This window comes from Vanacampus margaritifer, chromosome 1 (genome assembly GCF_051991255.1).
Source record: "Vanacampus margaritifer isolate UIUO_Vmar chromosome 1, RoL_Vmar_1.0, whole genome shotgun sequence".
Classification (NCBI taxonomy): domain Eukaryota; kingdom Metazoa; phylum Chordata; class Actinopteri; order Syngnathiformes; family Syngnathidae; genus Vanacampus; species Vanacampus margaritifer.
This window is the reverse complement of record NC_135432.1, coordinates 29,613,986-29,639,132: the sequence shown is the minus strand read 5'-3', so window position 1 is coordinate 29,639,132 and position 25,147 is coordinate 29,613,986. Positions and strand designations below refer to the sequence as shown.

The 25,147-nt window shown below is 38.5% G+C and overlaps 1 protein-coding gene across 2 annotated transcripts in view; it reads left to right on the top strand.

Moving 5' to 3' along the window:
- The first annotated feature begins 714 nt into the window (after window positions 1–714).
- Window positions 715–25,147, top strand: part of LOC144035843 (plexin-A1-like) — a 248,625-nt gene continuing 224,192 nt past the window's right edge. Inside the window, exons 1-2 of one of the 2 annotated variants that reach the window (XM_077545873.1) lie at window positions 715–788; window positions 20,176–20,334. The gene's annotated coding sequence lies outside the window, so the exon portion shown is untranslated. Of the gene's footprint in view, window positions 789–20,164; window positions 20,335–25,147 lie in introns of those variants that run through there. The other variant, XM_077545896.1, reaches the window with a different exon arrangement.

Sequence of the window (25,147 nt, the reverse complement as noted above, 5' to 3'; positions counted from 1 at the left end):
CCTGAGCCTCCAAACCACGGAACTACTAATGGAGCTTTGATTGGCAGGCAAAGACAAGGAGGCCAATGGCCAGCCATCACGGTGACTCACTCACACCGTGTGTGCGCGCACGCAAGTGTCTACCTCACAGTGCCCGTGGCAACAGGTGGAAAGAGAACAAAATGAAAACTTGCAGACAAACTGAGTGAATGCGCTTGTGCATTATAGTAACACTACGGTGCGATTCATTTCTGTGATAATTAAATGTACTGTACTTATTCGAAAGAAGTCACAATAAACAACAGCTTAATCTATACATACTGTATTTGACTGCAGAAAATGCAGTATGTAGGCATACTTATGGACAATTCCTATTTCTGATATTTTTGCACCTTAGAATGTGAAAACAAACTGTGAATTGTATTGCTTTTGCCCATAGTAGTCAAATGAAATTTCAGCACATTTTGATATCAAAATAATCCTCACAAATTAAATTACAACAATCCAAATTAGTCCAATGCTTTTCAATTGACATCAATTTTCCTATCACCATGCTGCATTTGAAGAGGGGGGGGGGGGGGGGAGTCCCTCGGATTGTCCCGCTTTCTGCAGCTTTAAGGCCACTTTGAAGCTCCCGCCCTAATATATGATGTCATAACAGGTGGAAGGAGGAGAAAAAAAAGTTGTATTTAGCCACAGGAAACAGTCTGGCTGCTTTTTGGATCACTGCTGATTCACCTGGTGACATTTCAACCAAAGATGACTGGAAGGAAAACAAGAAGATTCGTCATACATTGGACTCAAGAAAGGTCAGCAAAAAGAACCGCTACACTGCTCATGTTAAAAGAGAGATTGCTTGCAGATGCTAGCTTGTCATTGTTCACAACATTTCTCAGCAAAGATGACAACAATATACAGTATTGTGCTTAATATAAGTTCAGATGTTGGTGTTTTTTGTTTAGGTTGGGCTTGTGGTGAGTTTGGTTGACTGCTGAGTTTATTCTGCTTTTTGTGCTACACTTATGTAAAATCACAAATAAAAATATTAATAAAAAAAGCAACATAAAAAGCAAAAACGAAAGTGTCATGAGATTTGCTGAATTCTCATGTGCTTTCTTTTGCTGGCTATTTTTTTTATTTTTTTTTACCGTCCCCTGCTCCTGGTTTTCTGCAGAAGGTTGAGCATCACTCTAGTACAAAATGAAGGCATTGTTCCAGAGAGAGAGAGCTGGCTTCGCGAAGAGGATTACATCTTAGTGTTGAGCTGTGGGATTCCCTTCCTTCTGGCTTATGGGCTGGTCACCGAGCTGCATCACTACGCTTTTATGATTGTTTCCAGAGAAGGACTTCACAGGAAAGAAAGTAAGATAATAGAACGAAGTAGAAATATCAAATCAAGAGTTTGAACACAAGCAGAAATTAACTTAAAGTTAAAAATATTTATATCAAATGATGGGCGTTAGGGGTGTGAATTGCCTAGTACCTGGCGATTCGATTCATATCACAATTCACAGGCCACAATTCGATTCAATACCAATTAATCCCGATACGAATCTATAAATTCATTATTGTGATTTTTTTAACTCAAATTTAGAAATGACTAATCAGTAAACTTGTACATGTACACTGAAATGAAAATGTATTTATCTTATAACTGAGCCATTGCATTTAACAAACAGGTTGCAGTCTGTTTCATGGTTGAACAGCACTGAAATAAAATATTAAGGCTTAATGTTCTTTTAATATAACATTCTTCCATGCTTAATGTGTGAATCCTAACCCCAAGTAAGAAGTTTTGTTGAATATTCCCATGAAAAATGGATGTTTAAAAATCGATTCGGCCGCATTTCGAATCGATTCAAGAATTGAGCGCTGTAATATAAGTGTAACACCCCTAAGGGCGTGATGCTATGGTAAAGAAAGACTGGCATTTTCAACACATTTTTTTGATTGCCAATACATAAAATAAGAATCTTCTTCTTTTTCTTCAAGATTGCATACTGGTAGGCCTATTCACTTTGGCTAGCTGAATGACAAAGCTGGCACAATTCAAGCAGATCTAGACAAAAAAACATTTTTTTTTTTGAAAAACATAATTAAAAAAAAAAAACATTGAATATGTACAAAAACCTGCACAAATGCTTGTCAGTCACAGCTAGACTTGATGTCAACAGTAGAGTGGGCAGTTTTCCTAAAATACATGATGAAATATTGCAAAAATAATACTGCTTCAAAATGATACTGAAGTAAATGATGTGCATTTGACTGGCTGACTGTTTGGCCGCTTGGCTTGAGTGCTTCTTTATTCATCCTCTCCCCTCTCCAACCTGTCAGCGCTTTGACTGGGGCTGCTTCAGGTACTGTACTCAGCTGACACTCATGGTTGTGCCATGCACGTCCCATCCACTCAGGCTGAAAACACAACCTGGCATTTTCCTGGAGCTGGATGGGACTCAGGGGAGACGGAGCTCTTCCCCTTCTTGACAGGCCACCTCGCTGCCTTACTTAGCACACAAGCAGTGGCCGTAAAAATTGTCAGGGACTAACAGTGCTTGGAAATGGTTGTAGCAAAATGCCCATATTTGTGTTGCTTTTAATGAGAGGGTGGCTTGATTCTGATTCCCAGATGACATTTCTCCTGGTATTTAAGTCCAACAAGCTTTCAGAACCAACACTTTCACTGTCAACTCCCAGAGATAAACATTTAATTAATTTCCAAACTAAATCAGGAAAAAAAGAATGAAATACAAGTACATTGTATTTGCACTACAAGAGGTGGCGATCACCAAGCCGTTGACTTGTAGGCTACTTGTCAGTGTAGCTGATCCGTACCATGTGTCGTGTGTAACACATTGGCACGCTAATTTCCGTCAGTAGATGCAATGCATGCTTTTGCGTGTGAGAGTTTGAAATCCAAAGAATGGAGCAACTGGCCACTGGCAAATCACATTCTCTTGGAACTGTAAAATATTTATGCAAAACTCACTGAGTCATTTCCTGTTTGGATCCAAATTTCAGGATCTGCATACTTGATGCCATTTGCAGTAAAGTTCAACAGTGACTTTTTCCTGGATCAAAGCAACAGTGAAAAATGGCATTTACCTCCCCCAGGGCAATAACCATCAACATAGAACAAGGCTTGAGATCTGCTATAGTGAACAGGGAAAACCTCAATCCCTGATACCGGTTTTGTCATTGAAAGAGTTAGATGGAAAAAAAATGATAAATGTCAGCATTCTTATATTGTATCTTCTGAACTGAACTCAATCTTCAAACAAATTATTTAGCTTCACACCACCTTTGTGTTCATCTCCTCTCCAGCCAAATGTCCTCACTTCACCTAAGCGTTTTCTCACTCTTTCCATTTCCCGTTGTCTCTCCTTCATTCTTGCTCTCGGGGCGCACCCTCTCTTGCTGGTGTTAATCGCGCCTTCTTGCCATGGGGGAAATCTCCATCATAACTCCTCTCTTCATCTGGAATTAATGTGGAGTGTTGCTGAAGGATTGGGAGAGTCAAAGAATGGTTATTGTGGGTGTAATGCTCAGTGGCCACAGACAGTGTGAATGCTACCTGTATTCTGGAATTCTTGAAGTACAATTTTGATGAAAAGTGAGAGATTTTGTTCGGCAAAGCCTTTGTAGGGTCATCGAATGAAAGGCTATTCTATGCAAACAACGAACCATAGAGATGTCAGTAATACACCAGGTCACAGGCATGGAAAAATGGATAATGCCGAAATAGAACGGAGCCAACGCTGACATGGACACTGGCCACAACAGATGGATGGGAGGAAGTGAAACCACTGCAAGACAGATAGTCATCCACCTGATCCATATCAAAATGGAAGCTAATCAGAGATAGCCGTCTTTCGGCGAGAGCTAGCTTGATAGCATGAAAAGGGTGTAGCAAGATCTCACAACGCCAAGACCTATGAAAAAGCCTGCCCAGTTCCCAATTTTGGCAATGGTATGGCAATTAACATAATGTGAGTGCCGATCGACCACCCAACTGCAACTTTGTCAACTATTTTGGTGAATTTGGTTTTGAATTTCTTTTCACTGGCCGGCACACATCAATGAGAGAAAAGTATTAAGACATAACACTGGTTCATTTTTTCACTTATTCTTCTATACTACTAGTTGAGGCTGACCTTCTTTCTTTTTGTGACAAACAAGTAGTGGTGGTTTGAACTTGCAACAATACAGACATGTTTTTCCTGAGATTTCGAATTGTACAGCTTCAGACGTTCCACGGTACTATTTGCTTAATTTCCTGAGGTTTCAATCGTTATTTGCGTCCGTCACACTCCCTTCCCAGCCATCACCAGCCATACACCAACCAAACATACCTCCTACCAAAAAGGGCAAGGCTGTCACAGTGCTTTAGCCACAATGCATTGTTTTCTCTAAGGCACTGGCTGGGTCAGCTGACCCTGATGGTGCATTCTCTGTCAGGAGGAAAAGTCCTCAAAGATCTAACAGTGGGCGACATGACAGTGTTGGAAAGTTCTCAATGTTTGTGTTATGACTGTGTTTTGTGGTGGTCATGGTGTCATTGTGTTGTGGTTGTATTATGCTTGTGCAGTTACTATGGCCTTTATGATGATAATATGCAGTGTTGGGGGTAACGCGTTACTTTGTTGCATTTAGTCAGTAACGACTGCAATACATTTTGGTAATATTACTACAGTTACTGACTCCCGTATCGCGTTACAGATTTGTGACCACAAAAAAATACAATCAGCGATTAAGTGAAAAAAGCCATTCGTTACTACTGTACAGGAGGAACAAAGTAAAGCAATCATCTGTGAGCAGTTGCTTACTTTTGCATTGAAAGAACATATCATAGAGTGATACGCTGGACACCTGACCTCCTTTGAAAACAGCATTGTATTTCATTAACACGATAGTCAGCTCGGTACAGGCTTGGTTTGGTTCTTTATTGAACATATAAACACAAAGAAAACACATTACAAGTCTAAAATATAAATTGAAGTAAAAAAGAAAACAAGAATACGAAGAAAGAAAAGAGCTTATATGTTCAAAAGGGGTAGGAGGAAGTTAAAAACTTATCAAGTCCTACCCCTAATCCGTTTTATGTTAATAAAATAAGAAGGTAATGCATTTCAACAAAAATAAATGTATAAACCTAATCATATATACAAGTGCACTTTAACATACGCACATATCATATCCTCATACTTACATATACAATTTTCATTACACTCATACTGATACATCCAAAGAAATTACAGCATATATAAAATTTTAACAGCTCATGTCTGATTTAAGTAATTTTTTAAAACTTTGCTTTTAAACAGTTTTTTTAATTCAGCAAGTGAATGACATATTTTCGGGTCAGTTCCAAAATCATTCCACAAATTAACACCTTTTACATAAACACACCTTTGCTTAATATTTGTTCTTGTTTTAATTTTTTTGCAGACACTTGTACCCCTTATGTTATAAGGACGCTCTCTAATTTCAAACAGCTTCTGAGTACTTTGGCAGAGTAGATTGTTGTGTACTTTATACATTATTTGTGCTATTTTAAATTCTGTATATTTTGATCGATTTATAATTCTTATGGCTCTTTTTTTGTAAACCGGGTCGGTATTTGTTTTAAATGTGTTTCCCCAGATTTCCACACAATAGCTCAGATATGGTAATAATAATGAACAATATGTGTATAATGATTTCTTATTCAGGACATCCTTAGTTTTAGAGAGTATCCCTATAATTTTTGACATTTTCCTTTTGACATTATCTGTGTGACTTCCAACATCATTTTTATCAATAACTACTCGAATACATTTATTTTCATACACTCTTTCTATTTCAATTGAATTGACCATAATTTTGACCTGTTGTGTGGTTTGTGTAGTCCCAAAAACTATAAACTTGGTTTTGTTTAAGTTTAATGATAATAATTGTCTAATTATATATAATAAATATATTAATAAATAATAATAATATAATAATTAAATAATTTGTTTAAGTCAAACCAATTTTTAAATGCGTTCAATTCATTCTCCACGGTAGTCAGAAGCTGCTTCAGGTTATCTCCTGAACAGTAGAGAGTTGTGTCATCGGCGAATAAGACACTTTCTTTCTCTCCTCTTCTTACTTTTCCGCAAATAGCGGACCATGTATTGTCACCGGAGAAAGGACAAGAGTAATATTTTAGCGCTAGGGCAGTCTGCATCGTCTTCAAATCGCATTTCTCCGATAAACAGGCAACATTACAGCTAACATTCATTTCTGCACTCGGCTGCAGAACGAGGTTTGATTTTACAACAAGGGTGGCATGATGGCTGACTGGTTAGCACATCCGCCTCACAGTGCTGAAGGTGTGAGATCGAGTCCAGGCTTCGGCCTTCCTGGTTGGAGTTTGCATGTTCTCCCCGTGCCTGCTTGGGTTTTCTCCGGGTACGCTAGTTTCCTCCCACATTCCAAAGACATGCATGGCCACTTAATTGAGCACTGTAAATTGCCCCTATGTTTGATTGTGAGTGTGGATGGTTGTTCGTCTCTGTGTGCCTTGCGATTGACCTGCCCCGCCTACTGCCCGAAGCCAGCTGGGATAGGCTCCAGCAACCCTTTTTGAGGAATAAGCGGTAACGAAAATGGATGGATGATTTTACAACGACATACTGTATTTGTGTATTGACAGGAATTTACTGGCAATTACAGTTGCCTGTAAATTACATAGAATACAAGAAACGGTTGAAAACTAGATTACAGTGAATTGTTGTAAAAGTAAATACAGTAAGTAACTGTAATTTATATACAGTAAATACTTGTACTGAGATTTTACAAGAAGAAAGAAGATATTTTTTGCCAGTTATTTCTTGTAAATTCTACAGTCAATTCGTTACAGTGTATCTCTTGCCTCACTCATTACACGATGACTAGTATTACAAAAAATAAACTCCTTAAGATCATTCCAGATGAAACAGAACAATGACAAAATCAATGGTTAATGGTTTCAGGTTCACTGTTACAAAACGAACAATTGACATTAATATCCGCAAAATTAGAGATTGTGACATTACAAGGATAAATATTATGCAAAATTTTGAAATGAATTTCTTTATACTTATTCGCAACACAGAATTTAAAGGGGCACAGCCATGCTTTACTCCATTTGAGGTCGTCAAATTCCCAAATGATTTACCTCTAGGTGAGATCCTGTTTTTACTCTGAAGAACACCCGGTATATGCTTGTTAGAGTATTTCCTGTCTGTTAAAGCAATACCATCAATTTTAAGGTCAGGCATTAGAATGCTAACTTTCTGATATTTTAAATAAGATTTCATCAACATTAGTATGCTTGTGGGCAATGCTTTTGTAACAGAAGAAAATTCCTTATACGTTACTGGGAAGATTTTGATTTTCAAAAAGTTCTCATAAATATAGAGATTTCCACTGTCATCAAAAAGATCAAAAATAAAAGTTATACCCTTTCAATCCAACCTACTTTGTATAAGCAAAATGCATTCATGGGAAGATATCCAGTGGCTAATGACGTCAAGCTAAAGCAACTCCAATCGCACTCGAACAAAGCACGACATCGAGTGATGTACAACCAAAACACGACGTAGCGTGACACCGTGTTCACTGAAGTAATTATGGTCCCTCCCGCATGGTGTCGCGTCGGATATCACCTTATCACATGGATTTACATGTAAGTCCGTGCCTTTTCATCACATAATGCTTCATGTTTAAATTCAGACACATGTCACATATATGGGCAAAAAAATAAATAATCAGAATTGGGCTGCAGTGTGAAAATAGCATAGATATTGCTTTTATTACACATTTCCATCCATCTATCCTTTTTGTTCAACCAGTTATCCATTATACAGTACTTCATCTATCACAATTATTTTTTTAGCCAATTTCTTTACATACAAGTTTACTATACGTAAAACATTGCATTATGTTATTGATAAGAGGAACACACATTGACGATATAAACCCATCTTTCCCTTGTATGTAAAATAATTTGAGTGTGTTGATAATTGTATTTATGGTGTGTGGTCTGGGATTATTTATTTACCGGACTAAATATCAGTTCAAATATTTATATTTGAAAAAAAAAATACATCTTGAGACAAATATGAATCAAAGGCAGTGTTCTCACACCATAGAGTAAAAACATTTAACATTATACCACATTCTATATAGTTAAAGTTCCTCTTTACCAGCAATGGTTGCAAATTTTTCATTTTCTTTTTAAAATCTCAAAATCATGATTAAATAAATTCATCGCTGATGTAAAAAAAAAAAAGTAACTTAAACTTGAGTAACTCATTACTCTACACAGACAGTAAGATTCTAAAGAAACTTATTACTTTCAAATGCAAGTAACTAGTTATATGAAATATATTACATTTTGACAACTTGCCCAACACTGATAATATAGTAATGTGGTCAGTCTTATCTTCTATTTTAGTTGCTCTAGTCACACTTATTTTATCATATAGTTTTTTTTATTTTGTCATATAGAATGGTGCATTGCCCTAGCGACAGTTACTGAATAAGACATTTGTCAGTATGTTGAAGTTTTTAAGGGGAGGTTTTCTATGCATTCAGCCAGCTCAAGATTTAGCCAGCCCTGCCTCTCTGCTGTTACTTTGTATTTTTTGTCTGTAAAGAATCTATGTTTCTCTTTGTCTTGTCTTGTGTTGGTGTCCGTATTTTGCTCCTCACGTGACAGTTGTGTACAAAGTATAATTAATCAGGAAAAGTATAGAAACACAATGTGCCACAGATTTTTTAAGTAATTTATGTAAACATATTTGATGAATAGGTGTTCAAATTATAGTCCAAACATGCTATCATAATGCTAGCCAGAGAGCTAAAAGATGAAAGAAAGTGTTGTCAATAAATGTTTGAGAATGTTAGAAAATAAATAAATAAATAGTACCGGTATGTTACTAAACCTGTGGAGGAAATTAATGGAATACAATGCTTTTGTTTTTTTAGATACTTTTTATCAGCTGGGAAACAAATCATTTGAAACATTTCCACAATATTATCAATTTCCCATAAACCTTATAATAGTGAAGGTTTGACCGCAATTGTTTTTTTACATATTCACATGAAATGTGTCAACTGTAACATGAAAATAAAAACATGTGGAAGTTGGAATTTAACAGATTGTGTACGTTGGGCTTTTGGGTGAGATTTCACAATGAGCTTAAAATGGATTATACGTGTTACAGGTGAATTTATTTTGACATTCTTGAAAGTTTTGAATGCACGTCCAACTGTTGAGTGTTTTGGCGGGCTACTTTTTGGCACATGTTGCTCTTTTATAACATTGACTTTAATGGCAAAATTCACAACCATCCATGAATTAACCTTTACATTTCCAAGCTGTCGGCAACTATACATTTCTGAGACTCTTCCAGGCACGCTCTATTTCTGTTGAAACCTCCAATGACACTTGAAGCTCAGCTGCAACTTCCCTCTGACAAGATTCAGTTTCAATATGAGATCATCTTAATTTTGATTGTTACGTGCAAAAATAAATTCGAACTGAATCAGGACATTTATTGGTCCATTCATTCGTTTTACATTCAGCTCCGCGTTAGAGAACTGCAATGTGTGCAAGAAGCACAAAAAGACATGAATTAAAAAGTTTAGAGAGGGTCAAATGAAGTTTATTTGTAAAGGTTGTAGTGCATTTAAAATTCCATCCAAAAGCCGCCTATCCCTAACTTTTTGTGAGTAGTGTACCTCTTAACATTGTGACATAATGAAGAGTACATGTGTTCAGTGCACAACTGATTCAGTGCAGTGGGCCACGCTGTGGCGGCAGCCAGAGCTCAAATCAAGCTTGTCCTTTTTAAATTGCATAAGAGGCTGAACTGCCTTTTGGCTAAATTAAGTCCCTCTGTTGCGCTGCAGCTGACTGACCCAATCCTTTCCCGCCTTGTTCACACTCAATCCTCCGACTCTCTTTCTGTGCCTCCTTCAGGCACTTTCTTGCCCAAATGCCGTCTTTTCCCTCCCTTCTGGAACAATATGTACTCGCAACGAGCCAAGCAGGGGCTGTCTTGGCCCGCCTGCTTGCTGTGATAGTAAGAGCTTTAATGAAAACACAGTTTGAGGAATGAGAATTGAATTTCATACTTGGATGCGTCGACACTACATGTGGTTCTCTTTAATGAGAGAGAGAGAGAGAGAGTGAGAGAGAGAGAGTGAGAGAGAGAGTGAGAGTGAGAGTGAGAGTGAGAGAGAGAGAGAGAGAGAGAGAGAGAGAGAGAGAGAGAGAGAGAGTGAGAGTGAGAGTGAGTGAGAGGCCATGGACGTAGGCGGGGCTTTACAATGATGGGCAACTCCGCACCTTTTCAAGAAAACACTGACTGGTCATCCGATTCCAAACATGCTTCTCTCATTTATTTCCTCTGTCCCTGTCTGATATTCTTGCAGTCATCTTAAAATTACTACAGCTTTTACAATCATGCTTTGCAAAGTTTGCTATATTTTAGAGTGATACGAAGCCTTAGTACTATTTGATAGTCCATTTCCTTTGTGGCTTATTTGCATTGCCATATGTTACTGGCAAATTTGTTGTCATGGAGAATACTGAATCAATTGTAGCAATAAACGAAAACATAAAGGAATTTACTTTCTTGTCAGCTGCATTCTAAGAACAGACAAAATCAATTTCCCCAACCGTGTCTGTTGGGATAACTACATGTCAAAAATGTTCATGCTCCTCGTAGCTTGATTGTTTCTTGGATTACTGCTGGGTGGGGCGATTTGTTTCTGAAAATAGGGCTAAAAGAAGTGAAATAGCATACAACATGCAACAGTAAACAATAAAGAAATACATGTTAAACAAAATAAATATTGTTACATACAAAGGTGATGAGCGAAAAATTTTGCTCACCCCACTTCGAGTTTTCCATAATGTCAGTTTCAAAAGTAGAAAATGCAGCTTGCATTATTACATAATGTCCATGTGTAAAACAAACAAACAAAAAGTACCTTGAGATTACTGCTGATCATATAGAACTGTATGAAAATGGATAGATTTATTATTGGAGCATTCATCAGAGTGATGCAATTAAAGAATATCTTGAAAATGAAATGAATTTAAAAAAATATTTTGAATTTTGAACAAGAGAATACGAAAAAGTGGAACAAAAGTGTGATGGGAAATAAAAACAGTAGCGATATTTTTCTTTTTGTGATTTCAGACACATTTGTGAACAAAATTCATGTGATCCTTTTGAAAAGGATGATATAATTTTCCTCTAGTTCATTGTACAGCACTTGTCTTTCTGCATAGAAAGTGATTGATTTACTTTGGCTGCTTATAAAATAAGGAGTGAATGTTGTCAAAAGGACTTCAGCCTTTTCCCATCTCGAGATGGAGAGAGACTAAAAGAGACAGCGAGCAGCAAAAGAGGTACGGAGATGTCGACAAATTGCAAATGCTCCCTCGCAGCTCTGACTGACAGAGCAATCATCTTGCTGGCGCATCTCGAGGCGACGCCTGGCTGACTGTTGTTAATTGAAATGTAATTGGAGGAGAGTGTGTTGGTGGGATGGCCGTGATCCGCACATCTTATCCACGTCAGAGCAATTAATAACATATTCACTCCTCTCCTTGTCTCTCCACTTCCGCATGCATTGATATTTCCAATGGGCATGAGGAATTGCTAATGGAAAAAAGATGATTCTATATGCTTGGGGCACAGCATGGAATTGGGAAAGAAGGATTATAATTCCTGTGGGGTGATTGTGTTTAATTGTACTGGTAGAAATAAGCATTCCCTTTTCAAATGACGGAATCTAAACATACCTGTTAGCCAATGAGAATACAGTAGCCTTTACACCTCTGATAAGTAGCGAAATCGATGAAAATTCTTTTGCTAAGTAAGGAAAGGCGTACATTGCTCATTTCAAACCGCCACTGTCAAATGTCAAGCTAATCATCAGGCATCATTAAGTGTCACTGTCTCATGGTGAAGCATTGCTGCAGGCGTAAAGTTGCAATTAAGAATGCACAGCAGGGTGAACGAGTGGGATTAATCACTGTGAATGACTGAAGCAAATCAATGAGTTTGAGTCTTGGCCCAGACGTGCAAACAAGCACATGCAACACACAAACAAAGTATGATAAATCCTAACGTTCCTCAAAATGCAGGAAGAGGTTGTGTGTGTTATGTTTATTTGGAAAAAATGTATCATTCCTGGCCACAGACTTTGTGGTTTGAAGATTCGGGTTACATGTTTTAAAGGGACCATGTGTAGGATTTAGTGCCATCCAGTGGTGCACTAATAATTAATTTTAAAAACTCGCTATTAATTTCAATAATGTGCAAAATAATAATAATTATGTATATATGTAAATATAAAATCACACAGGATGCGCCACACCTTACAGGAAGCTGACATGTTTCACTGCCATCATCCTGTTATTTTTTCCCGAAGAAGAAGAACTTCACAAACATTGTTAGCCTCAGGTGGTAGTTTCCGCTTGTTTCTTTCGGACCCAATGGGTCAACTGCCGAGTCCCATTATTTAGGCTCCCGCTGCTCATCTCTCGCTGCTTTGATTTTGCTAGCAATTGGTGGTAGGCTTACAATGCGTGGTCTCTCTTTGGTACCGTAGTGTGCGTGCTTCAAAATTGTTACATTCCAGTAGTTCACAACTACATGGCACGAAATCATACATACTATGTCTTTAAGATAACATAAAATAAGATGTGGGATCAGAATGCGTGATTCATAGCTTTACAGTAATAGCCACACTATTTTAGTTGCATGTGTCAATCAGTCACATCAGCAAAAATACTTTGTATACAATAAGTCTCAATCTTCTGCTCAAAGCTGTGTTGTTAACAGTTTTTTAAAACAAAATATCGGTGTTCCCTCTATCGCGCAGTGCTCTCACCCTCTCAGCGTACAGCAAAAGTCTGCAGCGCATAAAAAAAAATTAATAAATAAAAAATCCCAACCTGAGCTGCATTTACTGATCATATTTTTTCTAAATTATATTATATAAATCAATTGAAAACTTTATTTAACACACGTAGTTAACGGAGTGGGAAAGAACATAAAATACATAAATAAATACAAAACCTTAATAGTGCAAGGGGAACACCCATGTCGTGTCTTGGGATGGAGCGGCTCCATCCAAAATGAATGGACAACACAAGGTTACGGCGACGCCGGCTAGCGCGTACCATGCACACAACAAGACACCATTCCCACTTCCCTTACTGTTTCAATAGCAGTTTGGGTGCACACGACACGAAAACCGCTCAATTCAGGACGACCAAATATGGGCATAGTTTACAAGCCCCTTAAATAAGGCTCTTCACGCTTTTCAGAAATGTTCACGTTTTAATAGATTACAGACGCTCCCCAACTTACAAACGAGTTACGTTCCGAGCGATCGTTCGTAAGGTGAATTTGTTCGTAAGTTGCTTCAGTGCTATATTTTGTATTATAATTTATGTTTAAAGAGAATACGTACAGTACTGTACTACGTATGTTAGAGAGAGAGAGCGAGAGACACACACAGTATGTACATGTACGTAATAAGATAAATAAAATGAAGTTTAACTTACTTTTGGAAGATGTACTCGATGCTTAAGGATTTGATGGAGGAGGAGGAGGAGGAAGAGGAGGATTTTATATCATGAGAGGTTCTTCGTCGTCGCTGGAATGGGCTTCAAAAGTTACTTCCTCCTCCGTAACTTCAATGTAGGAAGAAGTTGAGGGTCGCGGAGAAGAAGATGAGGGTTGATGAGTATCTTCCTTGGAGGATTTACTAGAAACTGGCCGAAAGAAGCGATCTAACGACGATTGCACAGTTTTCTTCTTTTTTCATCATAAATGATGCGGTAGCACTGTATGGCATCATTCAATTGATTTGCAACCTTTGTGCAACGTTCAATATTTGGGTCTTGCTGCTCAAAGAGTGCGATGGCTTTATCTATGAGCGACAGGCGTTTTTTCTTCTGCCTCCTCCTCGACACGTTGCTGAGCCTCCAATGCTGGGTGAGCTCTCACAGCGCCAAGCGGCGGTATTAGCGGCGGAAAGAAGCACTACAATACTCGGAAAAAGGTGCGCAATACAAAATCTAACTTACAGCATCTCTTTCCGAACATTTTTTGACATGCGCGCATGCGCGCAGACATGTTCGTATGTACCGTTGTTCGTAACTCGAATGTTCGTAAGTAGGGGAGCGTCTGTACATGTTTTCCATTATTTTTGAGTGGACGATGTTTATACAATATTTATACAAATTGTTTTGGGACTTAATTATGCTTAAAATGACCTGTATTATTACAAACAAGTAACAAACCATAGGGCTGATTCTAACCGTGTCACGAATCTGATATATAAATGGTTAGATTTTTTTTTGTGACGTACATACATCATGTAATTTATGATCTCAAGTTTTGGACAGGTGTGATACTGGTTTGGCCGCCATGCGCATGTTTGATGTTGTCAAGGGCTTACTGTATATAAATAGACTAACAGTTAAGTTTACATTGCACAGCCAAATTTGTCCTGATGGGCTTTGCTTTAATGTCATTGTTTATGGTTCTGACAACATAATGCGGCCAAATCTTTGAGTAGCACTCATTCTTATCAATGAAATGTGCATGTAGCGCTTCTTGCAGACTTATTGGTACAACCATATGCCACACACAACGTAGATAAATAGTAAATAATATGAAAACGCTGCGTGGAAATCAATATTTTCAAGTTCTGTGGGCTTAGTGGGTGGAAACATAAGATGGTCGCCGGTGGCTTCACTTCTCGCTATGGTGATTGGTGAATAAGTGGCATTGTGAGTCCATTCATATATAATAAGTCCATGGATGTTGCTCACCGTAGTCCAAGGAACGCTCAAGAAAATTGTGTGAATGCACAGACACACAGAAAATTAGAGGGAACATTGGTGGTGATCTATTTTTTATTTATTTTATATTTTTCTTTTTCTTTTTTTTAGAGAGAGAGAGAGAGAGCTCAGTATTTTTCATTCGGTAATCTTACCGATGTTTTAAAAAAAATATCCTTTGCTCGTCGTTTTTGCAATGTGAATCAACATCCTCACCAACAAATGTGTTAATTACTGATCCCTTCGTGACCATGAGCAAAATACTGAACCCCCGGCTGCTCCTGTTGCTGTGTCATCACTGAATGAGTGTGGGCACAGTTAAAGTGCTTTGAGCACCTTGAACGTACAAACAAGTAAAAACCCATTTCTAAAAAGAAATGACACATTTCAGATGTGACTTACAAATGCATATTAAAAACATGACATTTGTTATTTAGCTGCATTTTTTTTATACAGGGGAATCAATAGATTCATGAGATTATCATCAGACAGGAAAGGGTGATTTGTTACCAGAATGAAAGCAAAAACTGATCTCCACAAGTCATCTGGCAGCCTGTGAGACAGACTTGTCACTTCAATATGATGATTTTAGGGAATTTATCAACACACAAACAAAACAAAATGGTGTGTGGAGTTGTCCTAAATGTACAGTAACTGGACTCTCATCATGCTACCAGTGGTTTTAATTGCACGTTTGTTTGAATTCGCTTTCCATGATTTCCCCAGCGATTCCAGTTAATTTCTAACGTTGTATCCTTTCCTCCGTTCCTCTGCCTGCGTTCAAGTATTTCCCCCACCTCCATCACATTTCCTGTCTTTTATCTCTCATTCTTCTTTGATTCTGTTTACCTGCCATTTTGCTTTCATTTCTTTCCCTCCCTCCCTCCCTTTCTTTCTTTCGCTCATATCTGCCTTTCACAAAAGCCCAATCTTCTTTTTCTCTGTGTGTACATGTATCCTATCTCTGTCACCAGAGACCCCTCCCACCGCCGAATTGCCCTCCATCCTTCCCTCCATCTCTGGGTCTTGCCAGGCATTTACGCCTCCTCGGTGCATGCTATTACAGCATCCCTATTACAGCATCACTTTGCATTTAGATAACCATCGCCTCGCCACCCCAAATTGGTCCAGAGCAAGAGAGGGGGGAACGAGGGGAAGGTTAGATAAAGAAAGAGAGAAAGAGGGAGACAAGAAAGAGGAGGAGGAGGATGTGATATCAAAGTTCATCCGAATCCTTTGCAGAGAAATAATTGCAGATGCTGAGCCTTGACACGCAAGGAAATCTCACATGAAATACACACCAGCAATTTCACCACAGGCAATAATGATCAACAGTTTATTTTTTATTTTTTCCATACTGGCCACACACACAGTTGTGTCATTAGCATATTTAGCACCACGTAAAGCATTCATTAGTAAACTAGTTATATACCACATAGCAATACCTACAATAGTGGTCGCCACTCAAACACTGTGCCTTAATTGGGTGCCAGGTGCATCATCCACTTGAAATAATATACTCGCTTTTGGGCAGTTGTGGATTTACCTTTTCTTTTCTTGTTTTAAACAACTTTCAGTATTTTAACATCTTTATTTTGCCTTTTTTTTAATCCCTTGTTTTTCATGGAAAATGCTTTTTTGGAGGTTTTGTCAGTTTACTGTATTTTCCTTCATTTGTAGTCACAGTGGTTGGTGCACCATCGTTTTTGTTGGCATAAAAACACCACTATATACACACACGCACGTGCGCACAACAGATAAAAGCCTGTCTTCTTTCTTTCCATCCATCCATAATTACAGCTCAGCCCTTAATGATCCACAAGGAGAAGCTCCTAATTGTACAGCAAGCTGCGGGCTTTCGACCTTTGAATATTTGTATGTGTGTGTGTATATGTTTGTATGTGCACACGCACACTTTTTGTTAGATGTGGGACAGAGATCAAGCAGGTACAAAACAAGAGCTCAAACGAGTAGTTGTCCTTTAAGCTGCGACATAACAAAAAAAAGAAAAGAAAAGTTGGTTCTCTTCCAATCATCCGCTTCTGCTTTTTCTTTCTTCTCATCATCTCTGCCTGTATCAGTAATGACGAGTGGGTGTAGTTTCTGTCATAGTGGGCTTCCATGCTACAAAGATCCTTCTGATTTTGCAACTGAGCCCCCCACAAAGCTAGTTGGAGCTTTCCATTAGATTTATAGTGGATAATGGCTTAACACAAGTATTAAAATTAATTGGGTTTCTGAGGAATTAATAAAAACATAAATTACCTTCTTTCGTTAAAGCCCTTTTGGAGTCTTTGGGGGATTTTTAATTACAATTTGGCTTCATCAGGTGTTTCTGGGATGGAATGAATGCTCTTGATGAAGATTGTGCCGCAGGTTGGTAATTAGATGAAATAATGTCATATTATGACCAAAATTCTCTTCAGTATTTCTATATCACGATATGATAACAACAAAAACTATTAAAGATGCACGCTCTAAAAAACATTGCAATTTAATTAGAATTTTAAAAAATAAATAAAATTAGCAGCCCTATCTTCTTCTTCTTCTTCTTTTTTTAATTGTGTCATAAGGAAAATTAGACCATTTAATGTTTCTTCAAGACAGCCTACTGTATGCCCGATGCAGCAAAGCGGCCCCAGAAAATACCGGAGCCCCCATCATTTTTTCAAAGTAGGGACAGTGTTCTTTTCTTTCATTCTGCAAACATAAAGCTGATGTGCCTTGCCAAAAAGTAAAATTTTTTCCCTCTAGTTTTCTCTCAGTAGCTTTGTGGCTTGTCAGCATTCAGTTTAGCATTTTTTAAACTAAAGTTGTGTCCCATGAAGCCCACTTTAGCTCAAATGACAGATGGTCTCTCTCTTTGTCTCTCTCTCATTCTCTCTCTGTCTCTGTCTCTGTCTCTCTCTCTCTGAAACAATCAATAAAACGACATCATGTATAACATTAAATAACATTAATCATTGGATGTATTACAACTGTAAACCCTTTGTCTCTTTATTAAATATATTTGATTCATAATCAAAGAAAAAAAAATTGGATCTCTGGCAGCACTGCTGTGAAAGCTCGTCTTATCATGCTCTCCGTTAATATTACAACCCAATGTTGTACTGTATTGCCGGTAGAACGTACAGTATTAACAAGCCGTTATTGTACTGGGACTTCCCTTAAGGAATGTGCATGATAGAGAATGAGCAACAGGGCTCTAAGCCTCTGACTTACTGGAACAAGCTCTTCTCTTTGTATTTTATTCTTTATTATTTTTAGAAGGGGGAAAGGTCGGTAGATATGAGATATTACCTGAATTGTCAAGTGACTGTCGCATGAAAAATCCCATTCCACCCTTCAGTTAATGATGAACATGACGCAACCACAAATGGCCCATTACTCACATTAAATGATTACATTAATTATTTGTATTATTGTCGTTTCAAAGTGCAGCTTGTAATGAAAGAAGCGGAGAACAGCTACTGGAGATATTTTCAAATGAGACACACAGGTCACATGCTCAGTAATGTGAGCAGTACGATATCATCCCACTTACCACATCCTCTGTCTCCATCCCAAAACTGCTGAGTCATCACTAAGTCGGGCATGGATTTCAAGATAATATCCACAGGGCGACTTCAAAGGTCATTGCAGGATCACAGAATGGGTGATTCTGTCATAAATTCGACACAAAAACCAACATGAAATTATTCTAATTGTTTGAATAATATGTTGTGATGTCGTGATGTCTGGGTTTAATTATTTCCCTGACCACACTTGTAACAGAAAACACTTGAGATTAAATATATGCAAAAAATATGATGCCCAAGGTCCCACGGTTAGACCAGTAAAACCCAAGACGTGAAAATTAAAACAAGAACAACAAAATAGGATGCATACAAGTGATAAAAAGATAAGGGAGATGCTTGTTCATGCTTTGAACGTCTGCTAAGATGCAAATGCTGATCCTCCAATTTACAGGGGGCTGAGGAGAATACTCTTCTTCTTTCTTCATTCTTTCTTTTGCACCAGTCCACCAAATGTTTACCTCCTCTCTAGATCATCTTTGTTCGTTATCGTGTCTCGTTATTGCTGTGTCATTCGCAAACTTCACTATCTGACAGCTCAGGAATTTCACAAAGCAGTCATACTGTAGGCCATTGTAAACAAGAGGTGGCTCGGGACACAGCCCTGGGGCTGAGCCACTGCAGAGGGTAGGAGGAGACGGTGTTGTGGAACCTGACCGATAGTCAGGAAGTTCAGGATGGCGACATGCTCGTGAAAACCTGAAGGCGTGTCTGTCAATTCATGTGGTTCTAATCACCAATCACCATGTTCTGCCTTTAATGACAGTCATTAATTTTCGAACTGAAGATTTTTGTGGTAAAATAGTTTTAGCAGGATGCTATAAGCTAGTAGTTGATGCAATGCACAATGCTGAAAGGGGTTACCAATTCTGTTTCTTTTTGTGTTGCATGAGACTGGCAAAATGAGAATAATATCAGAATTAGGTTCCATAATGCTGCGGTGCAATAAGTTGTACACAACTGCAAACTACAACTACAAAATAAACATAATGTTACATTCTTATTTCATTTCAGTTTTTTTCTGTGTAACACGGGGCAGACTTTTGTATAAGATCTCATTAGAATGTGTGGGTATAAAAATAAAGGAAAACAGTTTTTTATCAACACTATGGTAGGTGTCCATCATCCATCCATCCATCCATCCATCCATCCAGATCACATCATATTATTACATATTCCCCTGAATTTTATTTTTGAATGTATTGTTATATTCTAATTGAATATATTTGAAATCGGATACTAAGAAGAAAGCAAAAAAAGAAAGAAAGTAATATCTGTCAATAGTGCAACATTTGCAACACATTTTCCGCTTAAATGAACTGAGGTACTTTACAAGTCCTGCCATTGGCTGGTGACCAGTCTGGAGTGGATCTTGCCTAAGGCTTACATTCAAACTCACCTGTGATAAACTCCAGCCCACTTGCGACACTAATTAGGACACTATGGAAAATAGATGGATGGTTGAATTGTACTAAAATCACATTTTAATGTACAATGTAAGTCTAAAACAGACTAAAATAACTGTAATGGCTTCCATGGGTCCAATGCTGCCACTTTCAGGCAACATCGTGAGGCGCGCCTGGCCATGCGCTGTAACACAATTATGCCGCTAGGGGGCCCCCTTCTCTCTCTGTCTCTCTATGTCGCTTTCTCTCTTGTGTTTCTCTCGCTGGATTACTGGATGTCTGAGTCAAACAGCCTCACTCTCATTCATGTTGGCTGCTGCTCTCCTGTGCGCAGGAAGCCGCGGAGCTGAGCTTTCAGACCGGTCCTGATTCTGTTGCCGCCTGACACCTCGGCCGGGAATTTAAATGACTGCACCCCTGTTGCCCCCGCGACACCTTTGAAAGAGTTTTTTGTTAAGGCAGAAATCACATTAAGGACTGACTGTTTGAACCGGTGAGTACTAAACTTTTTTTTCGTGCGTGTTCCATCCACGCCATGCATCTAAGTGCTCACCAGTCATTCAGAATTCTCCGCACCCTTTCCCATTGTTGTGTTTCACTCACGTTGTTCGTTTTACACGAATGGACCGGGTCTGTGGATGAGCCTTTCCTCCTTCCCATTCTACGCATCAAAATGTGTTGGTTTGTGCGCACATGACGACGCAAAGGTTGTGCAAATGGACCGACCACAGTCCTTTTCCTTGCTCGCGTGGTTCCGTTCAAGTTCTTTTCAGGCGGGAGTTGGCTTCAACACACCAGTGCAAAGCCTGCGTGGTTCCGTCTCCGCTCTTGTGTGGCCCATTTCACAACGTTGCGCTATTATCAATATAAGAATATGGTACCACTCCTAAAACGATTTCCATAAAGCTTTCACTGCGTGCTGCAAAGTCTCACCTCTCCACATCCACCCACTGGCCAGAGCATTAGGTACACCTGCACTGTCTTATGTCATCCTATACAAGCGCGGCATTAAAAATAATGCTTATACTTAAATAATAATGCTCACTTTTGATTGACACCTAAACGATTTAACAACCTAATTTGGTGTTAATAGTAGTCTCATCTCACAAGGTAGCCAGAATACTTAAAACACAACTGACTGTGATGCAGTGCAGCGACTTTAACTGCGAGATACGTTTAAAAGGGTTCTTTAGCTCACAGGTGTCAAAATGGACCAAATATGTCCTGCCAGGTGAATTTACATGGCCCCCGAATTGCTAAATCTTGCCACAATTTGTCGTTGACTTTAAACGTTGTTACTTACCATGAAAAATGGAATGATAAAAATGCAGGGCAGGGGCAGTTATGTTATATGAGGGGGTGATTATCACGGGTCTTGATTTCTGGTTCTCGGTTGTTGTCAGCAAACAAACACACCACAGCTAAACTTCTGCATAGCAGATGTCATGGCTGTTTCATTTTAAATGTCATAAAATCTGTCCTTGGTCACAAAAAGATGAGCAGAGTGATGATATGAAAATGTGAACCGAACCTTAAAACCAAGGTTAAACCAAGTGTTAGTGTGCTGTTCGTGCACCCTGAGGGAAATTCTAAAACGGTAGCTCGTGATGAAGCTTGTTGGCTTAGATCGAGCTGGGGTACCTAATGTTATGGCCGTTGGACGTATGCAAAGCAACTAAATATACAGTAAGTGTTGCAATCACATAGTGTCACATTACCTGTGTTAGATTATACTTTTTTTTTTTTAACAACTGTCAACATGAAGGCGAGGCAAGCTGGATGTCAAGCCTGCCTAAAGGTAACGTGTGTGTGTGTGTGTGTGCTTCTGAAGTTCATCTAATTCTTTCTCGGCTTGTGGCTCAGTGAACTCGTGAGGATGTGCGATCTCACATACGAGTACAAACGTTTGCCACTGTACGCTGAACGCCACCTTGACACGCTAAGTAAAGTGTTGCATTGTGACATCACGATGCTGATACTCCGCTGTTATACTCGCAGTAGTGAGCTCCAAGTGAGTCAGGATCTGACTCTGACGTTGCGTCTGCTTCTGGCAGCCTGTAACCTAATTACCTAATTTAGTCCCGCAGTCTTTATTATTAATTTGATCCCAGTCCTTTCTAGTACAAGTAGTCTGTGTGTTTGGCGCCTTCACAGTTCAGTCTTGAGTTTAAAAAAAAGGGTGATTTGAGGACACAGTCTGTGGTCCCTAAATTACAAAATCAAAGTCTTATGAATTGGAGATGCCTAATTAATGTGTTTTTGGAGCCTTTTTAATGTGAGAATTTTGTAGGATTTTGTACCCCCCCAAAAAACACACATATATACACACACACACGCACACACACACACACACACACACACACACACACACACACACACACACACACACACACACACACACACACAGCAATAGCATGTTAAATAGTAAGTTTTTATAACTTATTTTTGGCTTACCCCAAAAAACTATATCGTTAGTCATCATTACACATGTGCCTGACTGCCTCCTACAGGATACGGACGAATAGATACAGTACTTTTTCAGGGCTATAAAAATCTCTGAATGTACTGTCATTGGCGGAGTTTATTTCAGTTTGGCTGCAGCTAGACTTGCCATAGCTAACGTGACGTCATGTTGTTCAGCTTTCGAACAAAAAGTAGTTATGACTGAATCAATTCCTTGACAGCAAATTTTCCCACTTTTGTTAACAAGAATATAAAAACCTAGATTTTTTTATTGTACATTTTGAACAGATATAACATTTGTAATTAATCATGACTTAACTATTGAAGTCATGTGATTAATTACAATAAAACATTTTTAATCACCTGATGCGATAAAAAAAGAAAAGAAAATTAGGCGATTAAATCTTTTAATTGTAATTAATTGCATGACTTCACTAGTTAACTCACGAATAATCACAAATTTTATATCTGTTCTAAATGTACAATAATTGTTTTCTCTCGGTTTTCATGCCCTTATTAACGAAAGTGATTTTTTTTTTTTAACTAATAGAAATAGTATAAATGAATTTTTGACGTCCATAGCCGTCAATGGCAGTGAATTAGTTCATGTTCATCGTTATGATGTTTATTGCCAGTTGTCTTTACAAAGTGTATTTTGGATTACCGTCAACATTCAGTTTCTCTGACAATGACTGAACAAGCACAAAGTCTAATGTTGGCTCTTCACCACCTCGCCTAGCAGAAGCTTGCCTTGTTTAGACCAAAGCACCAACTGCTTGAGCTTTGGTGTGTCTGTTGAAGGAGGAAGGGGGTCGGCGCTCTCGGCTGACAGTCGACCGACCACGCACCCCGCGGTCTTGTGTGTGCAGAGCAGCTTCAGACTTGAAGTGCCTGCAGTGTGTTGGATGGCAATGTCGCACCGTGATAAAGCCGCGCTGGCGTGTGCTCCTTGCATCACGTCGCAGGATGTCAAAGATGGTCCGTTTTCAGATTTGGCATTTAAATGCGGTTTTAGGCGGCCGCTGTGGCAGCTTGCTCACCGCGCTCTTCTGCTTTTGAGCTCAGATATAAACCAACATAGCATTAAAAACGCCAGTTAAGGTCCAAATGAGAACAAGATGTTAGGAAGACACTGTTGAATCAAAACTTTTATCTGAGTTGGCCGATACATCCCGTTTAAATGCAGGGTGAGGAGTTTGCGAGTGGGGTAGGTTGTCCTTTGATTTAGATGTCAGAGGTGGTGTGAAGTTGAGGCAATCACTGCAGATCTTTGGGCCTGATTATGTTTTCAACTAAAACAAAGTACACGTTTATATGTAACCAACAACAGAAGTTGAAGATATGTTACATTGAATAATTTAACTTCTTCAAGAGGTTTCATATTAGGAAGTGTTGTCTATCTGACACTGCAGTAGGTCCATAAATCCTCCCTGATCCCCCCTAAAAAATAACAAAAAACATAAATATTAGAACTGTTCAATATCACTTTTTTTTCCAGACCGATACCAGTACAAGTACTCGACTTTTGATTAGTCACTGCTATTGATACTAAGTACCGATACCACTAGTACTTTTGATGCATACAATTAACCAAAGGAAAAAAACTGAATACTTTTAACGAAAGACCTTTGAATATACCAATATAGCATTTTTCCTTAAAAATGTTTACAATTAGTTGGCCATCCTGAGTACCAATTCATTGAAATAAGGTCTGGTATCGACCCGATGCGATACCTGGTATCAGTACTCGCCCATCCCTAATAGCATTGTTTTGACATAGCTGACATCTGGAGAAAAAACAACATTTTCAGTAAAATATTCCTGTTATTTACTTCGTTGTCATGTTTTTTTTTTTTTTTCTGGAGAGCTCAGTATTGTTCATTCGGTAATTTTACCGATTTGACATGTCATCATCATTGCTCTCCTTTTTTTTTTATACATATATATTTTTTGTATTTTTTTTTTTTTGTATGTGGGTGAATATGTGTATGTGCGTGCGGTCGTGCATTCATTAGTTCACCTAAAACCTATAAAAAAAATAAAAAAAATCCCATACCGTTTCCCTAAACCGAACACTTCCAGCCAGAGTCGTGAGGCCGTCAGGAAACCCGAGAAAGGACCAAAGAAAACTTCGTTGCCATGTTCACATGGTTGTGTATGCTAAATGTTTAAATGTAAAAAGATGAACTTGAAATTAAGTTCCAAGTACGATCTGGCCAATGCCACACAAACAATGCATGAAAATCGCATAAAAATTCAGCTTGTCTTCAAATAAGTGAAGTTCCCACAAGTTGCATGAAATCTTGTTTACGGTTCAAATTTTCTTTGCGGTTCATGCAAGTTGCGGCAGATGAAAATATCCAAATTGAACGAAACAATACAAATCACATTCTATCTGTTTTTTTTCTTCCCATTTCTGCACAAAGGTAGAAATCAAATCATTTTGAAAAATAAATACATGTAAATGAAGAACTTTTGTAAGTCTTATACGGCCCAAAAAATCCTGTAAGTGGTGGAAGAGAACCATTTACAGTTTACGTTGTCATCTACATCTTATGGTATTGCATGTACTTTAATTCCTGCTTCCTGAGTCTTTTTATTGACTTTTCCCTTGTGACAGTACCTACAAATCCCTACTTTATTGTGAAATAAACAGGAAGCAAGGGTGAGAATAAAATGAAGTAGCAAGAGAGCGTAAAGGAGCTTTTTAAGTTCCTGCCATCATTTTGCTGAAAGGTCGAGCACATCAAACAGAGCGGCCAGATTGAAATAGTTCCTCCTGTAAGAGAAGACGGTGTGCTCTGATGTGACGGCTAAGTGCAAGACCCTTTTACTCACTTGCT